Below are 20,147 nucleotides of genomic sequence, written 5' to 3'. Positions count from 1 at the left end.
CTCGACCTCCTCTTGAGGGTCAACCATCACGGAAGCCATTATTGAGCCAATTGAATTCACTGAAAAGGATATGAAGAAATGGTTGTGCGTATTGGACACAGCAAAAGCCCAAGAGCAGCCTGGATGTAGTGCTGGAATTTTGCTCTAGAACCTGCGCTGTCACAAATGTAACTCACTTGGGTCCTTACTTACTTCAATTTCAGAGGCAAGCAGCCAAGCCAGTTCCTGCCTTCCCCTGGGAAAATTTCGCGACTGTGCCAATGTGTCAGGAAGCCATTCCCGAAGCAGCATCTATTTTATCAGCCACTCCCTCTGTCTCCAATCCTGTCTCCAAGGGACTGGAATAATTCAGTCCTTTGTGAAAGTGGGCATTCAAAAGAAAAGGAACTCTTTATGTACAAGCAGTTCAAAGCTAACAATCACCTTCTTTATCAGATTTACTGCAGAATTCTTAAGATTGTGGGAAGTTAATTGATCTTGCTGTGCTATCTTTCACTATTGAGTCAATTCTGGTGGCAACTATTCATAGAAGAATAGAATTTCATAGAATCTCTACAGTGCAGCAGAAGGCCATTTGGCCCATCAAGCAGCCAGCCCTATACTTGTAACCCCACATATTTACCCTGTTAATCCCCCCAACACAAAAACAATTTAGCATTAGTCAATCTAACCCACACATCTTTGGACTGTGGGAGGAAACTGCAGCATCCGGAGGAAACCCACACAGATACAGGGAGAACATGCAGACTCCGCACAGACGGTCAGCCAAGGCTGGAATTGAAACTGGGCCCCTGGTGCTGCACGGCAGCTGTGCTAAACACTGTGCTACCATGGCACCCCCATATCATTACCCTCATTGCGTTATTGTCCCACAGAAAAACAGAAAGCATATTTTGGGGTTCTTAAGTTAACTGTGAGCACTCATTCACTGCAAAGAAAAGTTGACTTACCATTCAGTAAATTGGCATGATTAAACTGTTTCCGTGTATTTTTGAGGTTAGATTTTGTCTTTGAATATATAGGTTAAGGCAACTTAAGTCAGGAGCTGAGAGCCTTGTTAGCTGAGGATGTTGTCAGGAACAGTGATTGTGTTTGCTACATGTTGGGACCAAACTTCCTTAGGGGATCATTCTTCACTGAACATGTTATGGTAGATTTAATATTGACGTTTATATGGGAGGACTGCATCTTCAGCGTAGAGGTTCGCAAACATTTTTCATGCCAGATTACACCTAATTAAGTGTATTGAAATTTATAAAATAGTGCACATTCACTGCTGTATATTTTTATATACTTTCTTGAAAGCGTTGCTGACAAATTGGCAATTTAAACTGAAAAGTTTTCAAACAAATTAGCAAGACTTTTACTTCGAACTCAAAGCCATTATTGTTCAATTTCCTACATTAATTTATATTTATTGGCATCTTGGAAACTCGTAGAATGGCTTTTTTGTACAATAATAGCCTTGTTAGTAATAGCTCTTATGGTTCCTAACTGAGGGCAAAAATGTACTTTGAATTTACTCAGTACACAGGAACTATTGATATCTTTGAGGTTACTATGTTTTTCACGAGAGTGTACAAACTGAATTATATAGTTGACAGAGAAAAATCTAAAGCCCTGCTCAGTTCTGAAGTTTATTTTCAGATATTCTCAAGATACTGCAAGATTGTTTATATTCCTGTTGAAACTAATTCACAGACATACGGTCTTTAATCCTGTGTGAAATAAATTCAACCCAAGTAACACAAATTCTACAATTAACAATATGCGGCCTGCCTGCTGATCATGATCCACAAAGCAATCTGTTCAGTTTCTAGTGTTAAAGGTTAGCATTCAGCAGAACAATTAATTTGACTGAGAAAGAACAAGTGACAAGAAAGAAAGTAATTCTGGCCATCTATTTTAAACATCAGTGGCATTAACAAACCCATATTTGATTTGATTTGATTTATTTTTGTCACATGTATTGGTTTACAGTGAAAAATATTGCTTCTTGTGCACTGTACATAGAGAAGGAAAGATGAGACTACAGAATGTAGTGTTACAGTCATAGCTAGGGTATACAGAAAGATCAGTTTAATGTGAGGTAGGTCCATTTAAAAGTTTGACAGGAAGAAGCCGTTCTTGAGCCAGACATTCAATTCCAGCCTCGGCTGACTGTCCGTGCAGAGTTGCACATTCTCCCCATGTCTATGTGGGTTTCGTCCTAGTATTCCGGTTTCCTCCCACAGTCCAAAGATGTGTGGGTTAGATTGGTCGTGCTAACTTGCCTTTAGTGTCAGCGGGATTAACAGGGTAAATACATGTGGTTACAGGGATAGGGCTGGATGGGATTGTTGCCAGTGCAGACTTGATGGGCCGCATGGCCTCCTTCTGCACTGTAGGGATTCTATGAAATTCTATTCTTCTTTGGGTAGTTGCCACCAGAATTGACCCAATAGTGAAAGACCTCAGGCTTTTGTATCTTTATCCCAACAGAAGAAGGTGGAAGACAGAATGTCCAAGGTGCGTGGGTTCCTTGATTTTGCTGGTTGCTTTCCTGAGGCAACGGAAGGTGTGGACAATAGTTGAAATTTTATCAGCACATCCTCCCTGGGCGAGACTCGTAGAACAGAATTCTCCACTGGCCTCGGGCAGGATTTTACAAGCCTTGCCTGTATGAGGTCGTAAAATACCAACTAGAGTCAAAGAATGGGAGGCTTGTTTGCATGGTGTCAGTATTTTAAAGAAGTCTTATTTGGAAAATGCTTTAGTAAATTAAATTGAAATGATGAATTTAATGAAATAACATGCTTATCAAATATGAGCAATGCAACATACAGAAAACTCAATGAAGGCAGCTGGTTGCAAGATTAACCTCAATCTGATAAATCTCTCGGTATCTCATTTGTTTCATGGTATAACTTTAAAAATCGAATGGTTAACTATTGTGCATTAATTTTCATCCTTTTTCATTTTGAAAATGAAATCTTGTTTTGCTCTGACTTTTGCATCTATGTTTGATGAGTAGACATTTAATGGAATTAAAATGATGAATGGCAGTTCTTGCATGATTTTAATTGCTCGGATTAAACAGCCTCGCTCTTGAGGGGCTAATCATTATCCCAACACTGATTAGAGCTACTGTCTTGGAACACGTTCCATATTTAAAAAAATACGAAACAAGTATTTTGGAGGCTGCTTTCTGTTTACAATTGTGCCGGGGAGGTATGCAAAAAGCTTGTTACCATGTGCTTTAATAAACATTCGCGCTCATGGGCTTTATTTAACTGCACTGGGGAAGATCATTGCTTGTTTTCCTTCAACGTTTTAAGAATCATGGAATCTCTACACTACAGAAGGAGGCCATTCAGCTCATCGAGATTGCACCGACTACAGTCCCACCCACGTCCTATCCCCATAACCCCACATATTCACCCTGCTAATCCCCTTGACACGAAGGGGCAATTTAGCATGCCCAATCCATCTACGATGTGGCTATGCCGGCGTTGGACTGGGGTAAACACATGATAGCCAAGTTCCGCACACGAGGATGGTCTCAACAGGGATCTTGGGTTCATGTCGCACTATCTGTAACCCCCGTGACTTGCCTGGGTTTGCAAAACCTCACTCACTGTACTGTCTGGAGACAATACACATCTCTTTAACCTGTGCTCAGCGCTCCTTCCACACACATTGTTAGCCACTTTAAGACTTGAACAGCAGGTTTGGTGTAAAGATTCACATTCTAATCAGTAATCTGTAAAGTGTCTGCGCTTGATTTGCTCTGTCTGAGGCCAGAACTCTCCATTCACCTGACGAAGGGGCTAACCTGAAAGCTAGTGACTTTACTATCAAATAAATTGGTTGGACTGAAACCTGGTGTTGTCAGACTTTTTACAATCCATCTAACCCACACATCTTTGGAGTGTGGGAGGAAAACAGAGCACCCAGTGGAAACCCATGCAGACATAGGGAGAATATATAAATACCTCACAGACAGTGACCTGAGGCCAAAATTGAACCTAGCTCCCTGGTGCTGTGAGGCAACAGTGCTAATCACTGTGCCACCGTGCCGCCATTCAACGTTTTACTATTTGCTTTCGTAAGAATGTATAGGTCAGCACTGCGTCCTTTCGATTCAGAATGGACGCCACCATATGACAAAGGACAAAGTGATTACTTTGGGTGTGTCCATTTTTCAGCATTTGGAAGGGTATTTATAATCAGGTAAGGTAAAGCCATCATAGTCCCAGATGACCAGAGGCCACTCTCCCCTTTGAGGCAGTGTGCTGGCTGGTGAACATTTAACTTGAGGATTACCACACCTCAGATGAGGGGCCAGGTTAAAAAGGCAAGGCCTTCATGAATAACCTCAGCCAGTACAGGAATGGCTTCGCTCTGCATTGCTAACCAGCTGTCCAACCAACTGACCCCCTAATGAAGGCCCCACCATCTCGACTGTGTCCCTATGCCTGCGGTGTGTTAGTCCTCAGGTTAAAATCACCACCAATCAGCTCTCCCTCCTCAAAGGGATGAGCAGCTTATAGTCACCTGGGATTATCACTTTTACTTTTATTTATAATGAGAAGTGTTAAAAACCCAGCTGATATTAGATGCAAGAGTATCGTAAAACCCAGAAGGGTAACTTGGAATGCCAGTTCTTAAGTATTCATTTTGCAGTTTGGTGTAATGTGAAGAAAGATTTGAAAACCAGTGAGAAATGGTTAAACCTTGTAATCATTCAAAGAAAAAATGCTTATAAAACTATAATATATGGGAAGTAAGGTCACAATACAAAACATAATTAACAGCAGCAATGGCCACACACACGCGGTATACTTGAATTAACCGCATTCAGTATCTATCTGCGTTCCTAAACTCCAAAACTATGCCTTTACCTAAAGCAACATCCCTTTGATTTGATTTATTATTGTCACGTGTATCAGTATACAATGAAAAGTATTGTTTCTTGCACGCTATACAGACAAAGCATACCATTCATAGAGCAGGAAATGAGAGTGCAGGATGTAGTGTTACAGTCCTAGCTAGGGTATGCAGAAAGATCAACTTCATGCTAAGTAGGTCCATTCAAAAGTCTGACGGCAGCACGGAAGAAGCTGTTCTTGAGTCGGTTGGTACGTGACCTCAGACTTTTATATCTTTTCCCTGAGGATGAGCCATTAATCATACCACATCCCCCACCGGTCCCAATCCCATAGAACAATAGAATCCCTACAGTGCAGAAGGAGGTCAATCAGCCCATTGAGTCTGCATTGAGCATCTTACCCAAGCAAATCCCCTGCCCCGGCTCTATCCCTGCATTTTGTCATGACTAATTCACCAAACCAAAATACTTTTGGATAACAAGGGGAAAGTTAACATGGTCAGTCCACATAACCCACACATCTTTGGAGTGTGGGAGGATCATCCAGAAGAAATGCACGTGGACACAGGGAGAACGTACAAACTCCACACGGAGAGTGACCTAAGGCCGGAATTGAACTTGGGTGCCTGGCACTGTGCGGCAGCCGTGCTAATCCCCATGTCACCCTAATACACTTCCCAAGCTCTGTTAGACTACATTTACAATTGTGCTGCCAATGCAAAACCATTTCACTTTGCACCGACCTGCTGAATTTCAGGTATATTTTCAACTTCTTCCCCAGGAAGTGCTGTGCCGCTTTGCTTCAGAGTCAGATCTACTCTCATACACCAAATTTACACAGCAGGATTCATTTCCTAGTGCTCTCCTGATGACATGTGAAGCTTCACTGATTAGGAAACAAGCCATGAACTGTGAACATCCCTTTGAATTTAATCTGCGCCCAGGAATCCTCCATCAGTTTGGTTGCCAGTGCCAGACCAAAACTCTGCACAGAGTTTAACATACTCTCTTCCACCTTCTTCCATTGGGAAAAAGACACAAAAGTCTGAGGTCACGTACTAACCAACTCAAGGACAGCTTCTTCCCTGCTGTCATCTGACTTTTGAATGGACCTACCTCATATTAAGGTGATCCTTCTCTACACTCTACCTATGACTATAACACTCCCTTCTGCACCCTCTCCCTTCCTTCTCTATGTACGGTATGATTTTTCTGTATAGCGCGCAAGAAACAATATTTTTCACTGTGCACTCATACATGTGACAATAATAAATCAATCAAATTTATTAATTGTTTATTTGATCCCACTAATCTGAGCATTATCACTCCAGTATTCATAGAACAGAATAGAATCATATAATTCCTACAGTATAGAAGGAAACAATTAGGCCCATTGAGTCTACACTGACCACATCCCACCACCCAGGCCCTATTCCCCTAACACCATACATTTACCCTGCTAATCTCCCTGACACTAGGACCAATTTAGCATGGCCAATCAACCCAACCCTCACATCTTTGGACTGTGGGAAGAAACCGGAGGAAACCCATGCAGACATGGGGGGAAAGTGCAAACTCCACACAGATAGTGACCCGAGGCCAGAATTGAACCCGAGTCTCTGGGTCCGAGAGCCAGCTTTGTCTGACCACGCAATATGGATTTTGCCAGTCAAACAAAAATTGGAATTAAAATTTTAGTAACGGTATAAACTTAGCATCGGCAGAAGTAAGGGCAACAGTAAAACCCTCTATCCACAATAGATTCAAAGCCAAGTTGTTGAGGTGAACAGAAAATCTAACCGACTGTATCTTCAGTTTCAATAGTGGTTTATGTGATAAAACCCAATAAAATTTGCTTCAATTAGTATTGGCATGTGTGAAAGAATATACAGGCAAGATTTTATGGCCCATTACCCTTCATCAGGTGAGTGGAGTCTTCTTACCAAATAAGTAACTTAAATATGTGTCGTGAAAATGTTGGACTTGGCTAGAATGCACCACCAGTAATAGTTGTTTGCTGTTTACATGATGAAGTTATGATTCGGTTATCAAGAAAATTGGCCAAGAGGACACAACGACATGACAGGAAGGAAAGTACAATTTTTCAGATGGGTAACTTTAACTTTCAACTCTCTCTGGTCTGATCACCAGAAAGCACTCATACGCTTCGCTTTGTTTCAGTTTTGTGGGGTTTTGGGTGTGTCAGACTTATTGTTTTGTAGACATGAAAATATGGTCTGATAAGTCTTTTTAGCTGAGACTTTAACCACCCTGCTCCCACTGATGATAGTTTGTTGGAGATTGCAGGGAGGGGGGAAGGAGAGGTTGAGGGGAGTGGGGCATGGGGAGGTGGGTGGGGGGTGTCGGTTAAAGTTAGAAAGTTCCCGCTCCTGGCTGCGAGCACTGCGTTCCTGGATTTTATGATGATGAATCAAAATACAGACACAAGACTCCCGCAGAGGCCGGCAGGGGCCAACTTAACCTTCAGAAATCACGGTCTAATGATATCAGCAGTCTTCCAATATGATATTAACAAGAATCCAAGTGGAGTCCTGGATGATCTGTAGCCTTTATGACAGCAGAACCTCAGTAGAAGGAGCTGACTGGCCAGAAGCAATTTACTTCCGTTTGTACTTTTTGGGTGAAATTTTCTGTTCTGGAGACTAAATGCACTGGTGGGCAGGAAAATAGGAGTGATTTGCTCTGGGTAGCTTTCCCAATTTCCACTTTTGAGCTCATTAATCAGAACCTCATGGAATCTCATGGCAGGGCAGGCAGTGAATTGTCCACCCCAACGTTGGTCGGAATTTTAACGGCACACCTATCCCGAATCCAGGGGCGGGGGAGGCTCGGAGAAAGGCATTCTCCATTGGCCTCAGGCAGGATCGTACAGACCTTGGGCAGACGTACCAGTAAAATTTCATCCGTTATCTCATGGAGTCAAATGCCCGGATGTCATATTTAAACAGCGCCTACACAGACACTGACTCACTACAGGCGAGCTGTAGGCTGAATGCCTGATTTGATTTGATTTATTATTGTCATATGTATTAATATACAGTGAAAAGTATTGTTTCTTGCGTGCTATACAGACAAAGCATACCATTCGTAAAGAAGAAAACTGGGCAATGCGGAATGTATTGTTACAGTCATAGCTAGGGTGTAGAGAAAGATTAAAGATGAAAGGTAGGTCCATTGAAAAGTTTGATGGCAGCAGGAAAAAAGCTGTTCTTGAGTCGGTTGGTACGTGAACTCAGATTTTTGTATCTTTTTCCCAACGGAAGAAGGTGGAAGAGGGAATATCCGTGACGCGTGGGGTCCTTAATTATGCTGGCTGCTTTGCCAAGGCAGCAAGAAACGTAGACAGATGGGATGAATGGGAGGCTGATTTGTGTGATGGATTGGGCTACATTCATGATTTTCTGTATTTTCTTGTGATCTGCGGCAGAGCAGGATATCAAGCTGTGATACAGCCAGAAGGAATGCTTCCTATGATGCATCTACAAAATTTGGTGAGAGTTGTAGTGGACATGCCAAATTTCCTTAGTCTTCTGAGAAAGTAGAAGTACTGGTGAGCTTTCTTAACTATAGTGTTGGAATGGGGGACCAGGACAGGTTGCTGGTGATCTGGACACCTAAAAACTTGTAGCTCTTGACCATTTCTACTTCACCCCCCACTGATGTGGACAGGGGCATGTTCTCCACTACTCTTCCTGAAGTCAATGACAATCTCCTTCATTTGACATTGAGGGAGAGATTATTGTCACTGCACCAGTTCACCAGATGCTCTATCTCATTCCTGTACTCTTTCTCGTCATTGTGTAAGATCTGACCCATTACGGTGGTGTCATCAGCAAACTTGAAAATCGAGTCGGAGGGGAATTTGGCCACACAGTCATAGGTTTATGAGGAATATAGTAAGGTGCTGAGAACACAGCCTTGTGGGGCACCATTGTTGAGGGTGATCGTGGAGGAGGTGTTGTTGCCTATCCTTACTGTTGTGATCTGTGGGTTAGAAAGTTCAGAAAGAGCCAAGGCTCAGGCTGCGGAGCTTGGAGATGAGTTTTGTAGGAATAATAGTATTGAAGGCTGAGCTGTAGTCAATAACTAGGAGACTGTCATTGATGTCTTTGTTATCTAGGTGTTCCAGGATTGAGTGCAGGCAGATGTGTCTGCTGTGGACCTGTTGCGGCAGTAGGCAAACTGTAGTGGATCCAGGTAGTCCGTATTACCATGGTGACCAGGTGCACCAAATCTTTGGCTCCATTATTTAGCAAGATCCATCTCCAGGCAGAGGAGGTCCTCTTGCCAAGGCACAGAGCAGCTAACCATGCTGCTCTGGGAGGAAGTCACTGGGAGATCAGCAGCAAATCAACAAAGAGCTGCCCTGCAGTACAGGAGACAAATGAATAATCTTATGCACTCTGCCAGTGTAGGTGAAACTTCTACTCACTCCAAACTCACACTCTCATTCGAGCATCAGTCTAAGGGTTAAAGTTCACCGAGAGATCATACACTACCAGGCCCATGCAGAGTCTAAGGCCAGTGATGAGCCACTGTAATTGGCCCTGAGTGAAATTTTGGAGATGCAGAGACAGGCAGGGGGACATCAGGCAGAGTCATCAGAAACCAGACTGGGATAAAAGATGGGGAAGTTGGTCTGTGTTCTACCTGGTTCCAGCATGCCATCAAGTCAAAGTCTCCATAGGGGGGTGGTGGCTGCCTTGAAGACCCCGGACCAGCAGTTTCTGTCTAATTTGTGCTCAGATCTGCACATCATCTCTCCAGCCACCAGTACATTCCAGCAACGATTAAGCGAGAGGGAGATGGGGCACCTCAACCTTCTCCTCAAAGGGTCAGGGATTGGCCCCCAGGCATCCAAAGGGAGGAGAAGCACCAGCCAGGTAACCCATGGGCATTCACCCAGGACATTCTGACAATGCTGTCCTGATGCACTAAATTCCCCCTTTGCCTGTGGCTCCATAAACTCCAGTAGGTCAGGCCAAGGAGGGTGCACCTGTCCCAGAGCAGGAGACTCTGAACAGGCTGGGGCTCTCGAGGCCTTGGGTTTCCAGAGGATGCCAGCCAAAGCCATCTCAAACGACAGGGAATAGCAGTCAGCAGGCTGCCCCCACATCTGTTGCAGATGTTGGTGTTGTATTTACACATAGCTGTAAAAGATCATAGAATCCTACAATACAGAAAGAGGCAATGAAGCCCATCGAGTCTGCACTGACCACAATCCCAGCCAGGCCTTATTTCTATAACATTTACCCTAGCTAGTCCCTCTGACACTCAGGGGCAATTTGGCATGGCCAATCCACCAAAACTGCGCATCTTTGGAGTGAGAGAGGAAACTGGAGCACCTGGAGGAAACCCACGCAGACATGGGGAGGATATGCAAACTCCACACGGACCCAAGCTGGGAATCCAATCTGGGTCCCTGGCGCTGTGAGGCAGCAGTGTCACCATTTTGAATGTACAATGGTGGCATGAGTGTTTACTCACCTACCTGTAAGGATCCCTGTTTTCTCCTGAACGGAGCTGAGTGGTGCCTCACAGAATCCCTCTAAAGTCACAGATTGCAAATCGATGTATAATCGATCCTGATACTGTGCACTCTGTGATTTAGGCCTCTGAGAAATGATTGGCCTTTGTGAGGTGGGTAATAGTCAAAATTTTCCCATCTTGCCCACTGCAGGAATTGTAGCGGGCGAAAGGGAAAATTCCACGGACCATTTAAAGTTCCGTTGAGCTCGGGTGCAAATTTCCAGTCTTGAGGCCCACGCGGCCGCAGAATCCCACCCAATGTCAAGGAATGTCGTGATGTGAAACCAGTGCTCTGGCTGAGTGTTCAGCAGTATTGACGAAGGGATAAGCTTTCATTGGCTGCTCTGTAGAAACTGTCTGGGTCACCTCTCTCTTAGATACCGAGGCAATGCAGGAGTTGGCATTCTCCTGAGGAATGCAGAGTTATTAAGTATATGTTGATAATCGTACAATGGTCCTGTTGACCCACTTCCCAAGAGGACAATGCTAACTTAACTCACAGCTTTGGGTGCGTGCTGTCGTGTTACAGATCACTGATCACAGATCACGAGGAAGGATCTTGCAGCTGAATGTGCAACATTGTGTCTCTCCTCAGATGCTCAGTGTGGACGGAGAAAGGTGGCATTATCCCTTATCCCCAAAGGACCACTCCTCCAGTTCCCTTAGATATCTCCGGCACTGGGAGTGACTCAGTAACGTCAGCTTCCTGGGTACCTGGCACAACATTGATCTGCTTTCTGCTGTCACAAATTAACTGGATGTTCAGAGCATGAAATCTTTTGCGATGAATGAATCCCACAGCTGCTGCCAGGGAGCTTTCAAGGCTACATGTGTACAGTCGATGGCACGCTGCACTTGCAGAAAGCCTATGATATCCCCATAGTTCTGGCAGCCTGAAGTCCTTAATCCATGCGGAACTTCATGTAATGGTAGACTGTATTAAAAAAGGCATTCATAGAATCCCTACAGTACAGAAGGAGGCCATACAGCCCATCAAGTCTGCATTAACCACAATCACACCCAGGCCCTACATTTGTCACCTCCCTCATGCATTAATATGTCCATAAGCCTACCCCTGATCACACTGGAACTGATGCCTGCAGCTACCCCTAGGGGTGGCACAGTGGTTAGCACCGCTACCTCACAGTCCCAAGAATCTGTGTTCGATTCTTGGCTTGGTTCACTGTCTTTGCACATTCTTCTCGTGCCTGCAGTGGGTTTCCTCTGGGCACTCCAGTTTCCTCCCGTAGTCCGAAAGTCACGCTGGTTATGTGCATTGGCCATTCTAAATTCTACCTCAGTGTACCCAAACAGGTGCTGAAGAGTGGCGAATAGGGAAATTTCACAGCAACTTCATTGCAGTGTTAACGTAAGCCTTACTTGTGACTAATGAATAAACTTTAACTTTTACTTTACTGACCCGACTGCCGCAGACCATTCCCTTCTCAGCTTCCTACTGTCAAATTTCTGCTCCTGGCCACCAATCGGGTGGCAAGTCTGGCAGGGCGTTGGGTCGGACTCCAAGTCTTTTATTTGAATGGAGGACCTGCCTTCAAAATCAGTGCAGCTGCTTGAACATTCTGGACATGCCCAGCGCATGGGCTGACGCACACCATTGCTTCCCACAGTAAAGAAAAATCAAGGCTGTTATTTATATCTGCTAATTGTACATGTTGACTGGAAGAGGGAGAAAAAGGTTAAAAATTGAAAAGTTTTGGCAGCCCGTAGGTTTGAAAACCAATTTAGAATAGTAACGCAGTGCTCTTTATAGTGGCAGCTCTTTATTGTTCAGTGATGTTGTCATGAGATTATAGAGCACATGAATTAAAGGCTGTATTTAAAATAGATCCTGTTTCATTTCTATTTGTTTCTTGTTTTGCGTTCCCTGTATTTACACCAGCTGAGAAGCTGGCAGAATCGGAGAAGCAGATGCATGAGGCAACATTCACTACTGGGTGTGGCCACAGCGTTTTGGAATGCTGCCAAATCATTACAAATAAAAGTCAGACGTAGGTTGTAGAAAATGGTGACATGAGCCGCGTTGGCTGTGAACCATCCTGTTTCCTATTTTGTATTTAATAGCTCAGAGAGAACATGCTGATAAAAGGGTCCATTTATAAAAGCCTCTGGGGCATTGAAACCTCTCGGTCTTGTGTCAAAATTGGTGAGATCCTCATGAGCAAATAAACGCTGAGGCAATCTTATTACTATTTATAGACTTTAATAGGATCACAAAAGGTAAACTCTAAAGCATCTCAGCCCAGATTGGAAAGAAGTTTGTTGATTGAGGACGGGGGTATGAGGGGATGGTGGGTGGGGTGGATTCGGGGAGGAAGGGGGAACAGTGGGGGGAGGCAGCTGGGGGTGTGCCCAACAGCCCCAGAAAATGCATGTCGTTGGCACTCACGGAGCAACTAATGAGCCTTCTCCCTGAATTTCAGGAACTGCAAGTTAAGCGCTGGCACAGTGGGTAGCAGGGGCCCAGGTTCAATTCCAGCCTCGGGTAACTCTGTGAGGAGTTTGTACGTTCTCCCCATGTCTGCATGGGTTTCCTCTGAGTGCTCCAGTTTTCTGCCACATTCCAAAGATGTGTAGGTTAGGTAGATTGAATAATAAAATCCCCACAGTGCAGAAGGAGGTCATTCGGCCCATCGAGTCTGCACCGACAACAATCCCAGGTAGGCCCTGTCCCTGTAACCCCATGTATTTACCCTTCTTGTCCCTCTGGCAGTAAAGGGGAAATTTAGTTGGGCCAATCCACCTAACCTGCGCATCTCTATCTTTGTGGGGTTACGGTATGGGGATAGGGCCTGGGTAGGAAAGCCACCGGTGAAGCTTGATGGGCCAAATGGCCTCTTGCTGCATTGCAGGGATTTGATGATTCTGCTGGTGCTGGGATGGCAGCCCCGCCCCCAAGGGGCTGCAAGTCCAATCAGAGGGCCAGCAGCCTCAACAGCGCCACCAGGAGCAGTGGTCATTCTTGAAGCAGGCAGGACTCCTGCAGTCTATGGATGTTAGGCAAAAGAGTTTAACAAAAAAATTCCCAGGCTGAGTACTGGGGGTGCTATCCCATCCGGGGACCACAGCAGCTCCCTTTCTGCTTTCCAAAACCACCCCCCTCCACCAGCTGCCACACGGAGGCTCCCTCCATAGAGCCAGTGATCTCCTCACAAGGTGGGGGTTCAATCTGCTATTAGTAAAATAACAATGGCTCCGTCAAATAGCAATTAATCGGACTTTCATTTATGGAAATGAACTGTCCGCTTCCTTGGGGGGGGGGCTTATCCGATTCTGGTCCCATCGTAGGCAAAATTCATGGGTAAACCTCAGTCAGAAAGGCTGGTAAATTCCAGTCTGGGTCCATCGTGTCTGAATTGTTCACACTGTTATTAATGCACAAATCAACTAGCAATTTCTAGTGAAGAAAGGTTAATCCACAAATTGTGAACCACCAAACACAGATGGCTGATTTGTGCTACTTCACCATTGGCTGCACAGAACCAACATTTCATGTTTAGCTTGCCTATGATTTTGGTGAAATTTCTGTTGAACTTGCTGGAGAGAGTTAAGGCTAGTAATTTACAGCATTGAATAACATTTTAGTGTCAGAACAGCCGTTAATGACTGCTGATCAACCACTCTTGCCTGGAAAATTAGCATTTATGATGTGAATTCCATCTCTTCAGATTGTGAACTGTTATCAGAAATTGAGACAATGGGCAGGATTTTCCTGCTGCGTTCACCCCACCACTGGAAAATCCTGCCCGAGGTAACAAACTTTTGTATGGTCCTGTCCCACCCATTACATCCTGTATGGTCCTTTCTTGCCCATTATGTCCCAAATGGTCCTGTCCCACCCGTTACAATTCCTGTGGCGGATGGAAAAATCCTCACGAGTGAGCCAGATACACACATACTTCCCTCATTCACTCACATTCTCTCCTATACTCCCTCATTCCCTCTTTCTCGTCACTCACTCTCTCCCACATTCACTAATTCTCTTTCCCACATTCTCGCGCTCATTCTCTCTCACTATCACTCATTTTCTCTCCCACGCTCACTCACTCGCTCTGACTCATTCATTCACTGAGGGTTCCACAGTGGCACATTGGTTAACACTGTTACCTCACAGTGCCAGGGACCTGGTTTCAAGTGACTGTGTGGAGTTCGCACGTTCTCCCCCATGTCTGTGTGGGTTTGCTTTGGGTGCTCCGGTTTCCTCCCACACTCCAAAGATGTGCTGGTCAGGTCAAACAACCATGCTAAATTGCCCCTTAGTGAATTCAAATCACTTTGAATTCACCCAATCTAATTTACCATCAAATGCACCACATCCATCAATATCATCAATTAAGAACAGAGTAGAAGGGATAAAACGTATAGGAAGCCATCTTGACTGATTTGTATTAGTTTTGTTTCAAAAATCCTGGGCTAGTTTTTTAAGCTTCTCTGGGAATGGAGTCAGAAACACAGGGTAAATATGGGGATAGAGCCTGAGTGGGATTGTGGGTTGGTGCAGGCTCAATGGGCTGAATGGCCTCCTTCTGCACTGTATAGATTCTATGATAACACATCCTCTCTCCACACACACACACACTCACTCATTCTCACTTTCCCTCTCCCACAAACACTCACTCAATCTCCAAAACCCCTGGACAGTGAAATTTTTCAGCCCAACCACATAGCCCTGACCCCATTATCTGCACTATCTCATCCAGCAACGGCCTTTCACTCCCAACCCAGCCCAAAACAAATCCAGTCTCTCTCTCTCCAACCCAGCAAGGCAAGGTACAAAATGGAATGGCTGTCTCTCTTCTCTCTCCTTCCCTTTTTCAGAGCCCACTTGCTCCTGCCAGTGTAGCAGTTCTTCCAAACACAGACTACTCTCCCACATTTGCAGCTGAATCGCACATTCATGAGGAATGGCCTCTGATTGAAGGAACAGTTAATTTCAGAATCTTTCACTACATTTGGAAAAATACACCCAGGGCCCACCGAGGGGGGCTTTGCAGACCACACCCAGCCCACATTGGACAAAGCTGATCTAATCTTTCTTTCTCTCTCTCTATTTCTGTTTCTGTATTTAACATGACATTGAATTCACCCACTGTAATTCACCATCTCACACAATTCATTTATCAATACTCTAATCACATTGATTAAAGAGAGAGTGGAAGGGATAAGAAGTATAGGAGGCCATCGTGACTGGTATGTATTAATTTTGTTTTAGAAATCCTGGGCTAGCTTTTTAACCTTTGCTGGGAATGGAATCAGAAGCACAGGTGTTAAAATGGTGTCACTGACCTGTGTGCTGGTTTCCTGCTTCCATTCCTCCCTCAGGACATCATAGAGACAGGATGGTGGGGCAGCTGGTGGCAGGGGTGTCAATCCAGGTAATTAAGAGCCATTTAAGGCCAATTAAAGGGAATTGGGATTTTCCAATGAGCCTCCAGATTTTTGCAGTCGCCAGCAGCCAGTTTAGCTGCTTGAATATGGCAGAGGAGAGGGGAGGAGAGGGGAGGGGGCTCCTGGCAACAGACTGGGGTTGGAGGGGGGAGGATGGTGGTGACATTACTCCAAGGAGGTCTTGAGGCCTGAATTTCCTCCACTTAAAGCCATCAGCACTAACTGTACAGATTTATTCCCAGATCAAAATCATGCTGCATCAAAACAAATATGATATTTACCATTAAGCAAGTCATTTTCACTGCATCAGAAAGCACTGCCAGTGGCTTTCCCCATGTTCTGATCCCTCAGCATGTACAGAGCAGATGGTTACACTCTCAGTTCTCCCCTTAAAAAGGCAATGTTCAGCTTGTTGATTGCTCTTAAGGTACTTCATTATCAGGTTGTTGTTGCCAAGTTACATCCAGTAAACCTCCAGATATTAAAATCATTCCCAAATCTTGTCTGGAAATTGAGAGATTCAGTGATCCAGTAACTTCCCATATCACATTTTTGTGAGCTTGAAAAGATTTGCTTTTATGCATTGCTTTCTCTTATCCTTATTATTTTCAGGAATATTTCTCCTGCTTCACCAGAACACCATCAACAGCAGAAAATAAATAATTAAAGATATGTTAGATATATAAGATTTTTTTTCCATTAATTTATTAGATGTGGGCACTGCTGGCTAGGCCTGCATTTATTCCCCATCCCTTATTGCCCTTAAGAAGGTGGTGGTAAGCCACCTTCAAGGTGTATTCATGTATTCAAGAGGCAGCTGGATGTAGCACTTGGGGCAAATGGGATCAAAGATTGTAGGGAAAAAGCAGGATTAGGCGAGTTGGATGACCAGCCATGATCGTTATGAATGGCGGAGCAGACTCAAAAGGCCAAATGGCCTCCTCCTGTTCCTATCTTCTATGTTTTTTTGAATCATTGCAGTCCATGTGATGAAGGCACAATCCTGTTAGGGAGGGATTTCTAGGATTTTGACTCATTGACAATGAAGGTGATACATTTCCAAGTCAGGATGGTGTTTGACTTGGAGGGACACTTGTCAGTGATGTTGTACCCATGTGCCCGCTGCTCTATGGCGGTAGAGAAGGCAGGTTTTGGAAGTGCTGTTGAAGAAAATTTTCAATGTACCAAAATCTTGCCTCAGAAATTTGTTCACATCCACCTGCCAGTGAGAACTTTTTCTTTCCAAAAATATATTCTATTCATTAATCTGTGAGAACATTACAATCATTCCAAATTGACCACCACGCAAAAACTAATAATATTCAGGCTCTTTACATTCATCATGTAACATTCTGAGATGCATCAGTACAATAAAATAAATGTTTCAGACATCTTACAATGGTCTTACAAATGTTGGTAAGTTATTTTAAAGATTGCATACATAGAACAAGTTGCACACTGAGATGCTTCAGTAAAACTGAGATACATCTAATATTCACTGTATGTTGTATGCAGTCAGTGAATCATTCGGCTACAGGAGGTTCTGCTGCCCTTTGTTCACTGTGATTGAAATGTCTTCATCAGCGAATTTCCCCAATTTGTGCCTCTGTGGCAGCTGCCCCAAGCTGCCCCTCAGCACATAGTCCTGGACTTTGGAACATGTCATTGAGAACCATACACAGAGACCAGTCGCTGCACTGGGATAGGTAGGCCTTTAGAGGTAGAGTGGCAGGATCCTTGAAATGAGACTGGTGAACTGTGGAAACATCCTGGACCCTGCCACCCAGCTTGCCAACGAAACAGCTTTGGATTTTAGACTGCTGCATTCCTGTTGGTAACTCTTAGGTATGACGTACAATCATACAATCCCGACAGTGCAAAGGGAGGCCATTTAGCCCATCGAACCTGCACCAACAAGAACACAACATAGGCCCTATCCCTGTAACACCAGTTATTTATTCTACTATTCCCTCTGACACCAAGGGTCAATTTAGCATGGCCAATTAACCTAACCCAAACATCTTGGAACTATGGGAGGAAACTGGGTGATGTGACTGCAACCTCAATTAGATTTTGTGAGTGCTGCTTCCTTAAGTTAGATCAAGTGAGCTATGATGTGACTTCAAACCCCAAGGTCATCACTTTAAGACCCAGGTTGGTAATAACTTTTCTTCTTTATTATTTTAGGCAAAATACATTTTTGTCAATTTTTATCAAATAGTGTCCTTAAACAAAATTCTACTCCTTATATGTTGTGACTCATTTACCAAAATTTCCTGATTATATATCTCCAACAACTCTGAATCGTTAGAAATTTGTAACAGTTGCTATATGATAGGTGAACTAAATCCAAGAATTTTTAATTGGTTTCAGACTGCACAGACTTAAATATGGGTAACTTGAACTTTATTGTTAGTCTATGTCAAGCCAACTTGTTTATTTTAATGCAGATGGCTCGCACTTTGACACTGCAACTGCGTTTATGCAGAAAGTGCTGTCCCTGGTGTTGCAGGCACAAGTAAACACAGCCAAATGCAATAATGAAAGCAAATAACTGTGGACGCTAAAGATCTGAGATAAAAACAGAAAGTGCGAGAAAAGCTCATCCGGCCTGGCAGCTGTGGAAACAGAAAGACAGTTAACGTTTTGAGTCCAATAGGATTCATTTTGAACTCAAAGCATCAGCAGCCAAATGCAAAATAACTTGCCTATAAATATGTATGTACTATATTACATGCAAATTAATGCCTGGTCACTTGCTGTCTGTAGTTCGCCTTTCTTCCTTATTTTGCAGTAAAGAGAACCATAAGGATTTAATGGCCATTATGCGCAGGTGAAAGGGAGAACGTTTAAGGGAGATGTGCAGGGGAAATTTTTCACGCAGAGAGTGGTGGGTGCCTGGAACACGCTGCCAGAGGAGGTGGTGGAAGCAATGACATCAGCAACATTTAAGAGACATCTGTTTGGGTACATGAATAGGGAGGGAATAGAGTGATATGCACTGAGTAAGGGCTGAAGGTTGTTTTTAGCTTAGATAGGGCATCGTGATTGGCACAGGCTTGGAGGGTTGAAGGGCCTGTTCCTGTGCTGTACTTTTCTTAGTTCTTCTTTGTTTTAAAAGTTGCAGGTAAATCTCATCCATCAACTTGTTGCCTAAGTAAATAATGGAGTAAATATTTTCCTTCAAGCATTTCAATCCCGTTGGCCTGGCCTTTTGTCCCTGTCTCTTCAACAGCTTTAACTGATTCCTGCATTATGTCAGCCTGACAACTTTCTCAGAAAGCCACTTTGCACAAATGCTGTCTGTCTCAGCAGGAGATCTGAAACATTCCCATCTTACAGCCAATGGCAGATACATGCCTATTGGCTGAAATATATGTATTTTTCTAACTGCGATTGTAGGATGGCTTTTTTTATGGGATTTCACTCAACCTGAAACTGTAAAATCCCGCACGAGGTCACCAGACCTTCCCATTATCTGCCCCTCACTGCTCCGATTCCCATAGCGGGGTGGGGTGGGGGGTGGGGGGAGTGGAGGGGGTGGGGGGGCAGTAAAATTCCAGCTGATAAATGAAGCAATTATGTTTCATTATGTCAAAGTGAATAGAATCTAGACTTAATTTTGGCTTCCCAATTTTAAAACCCTCCCTCCATCAGTGCTTTGTGGGCGAATCTCCTTGCATCATTTTATAGTACGTGAGTTCAGAAAGTAGTTCCATTTTCCAATTATGCACTGTTGATCCAGAAAGAATTCTTCCCAGTGTAGACAATAAAAATAGAACAAAACTTACTCCAACTTATAAATCAAAGGACAGGTTTAATAAAGAAACTTCATTACTCCAAACTTGAGGCCTCACCCCAGGCTGTTCCAAGTTCCCCTTAATTCGCAACAGGTTCTAATTTATACTGAGTCAGCTGGTCAGCTGATCATCACATCATTCTGTCATTGGTTACATGGTTTACTGGGTCAGCTGACCCTTACAGCTTGTTACCATTGGTCACATTACAACAGATCCACTGTTATTATCGGTTACATTCTAACATGCACCGTGCAAATTTAGTTTTGATTCTTGAAATGCCAAAGGTTGGTCATCAAGTTGAGTACTGCACGTGCTGAGAAGTGGAACTCCTTCCATTCCAGAGTCTCATCTCCCACTGAATTTGCAAATCAGCTTGTGAAAGGCTATCCTTAGTTTTCCTTTCTCTGCTGGAAAAACAATGTTCCTCTGACTGTCAGACATTGTCATGTCATCTTTCTGCAGGTTGGGATGGTCTTGAATACACACCTTCCAAGTTTGGGGCCCTATTTTTGTAATTTTTT

The sequence above is a fragment of the Carcharhinus amblyrhynchos genome, chromosome 26 (assembly GCF_965287045.1).
Source record: "Carcharhinus amblyrhynchos chromosome 26, sCarAmb.v2.hapA, whole genome shotgun sequence".
NCBI classification, from domain to species: domain Eukaryota; kingdom Metazoa; phylum Chordata; class Chondrichthyes; order Carcharhiniformes; family Carcharhinidae; genus Carcharhinus; species Carcharhinus amblyrhynchos.
Note: the sequence above shows the minus strand (reverse complement) of the source record.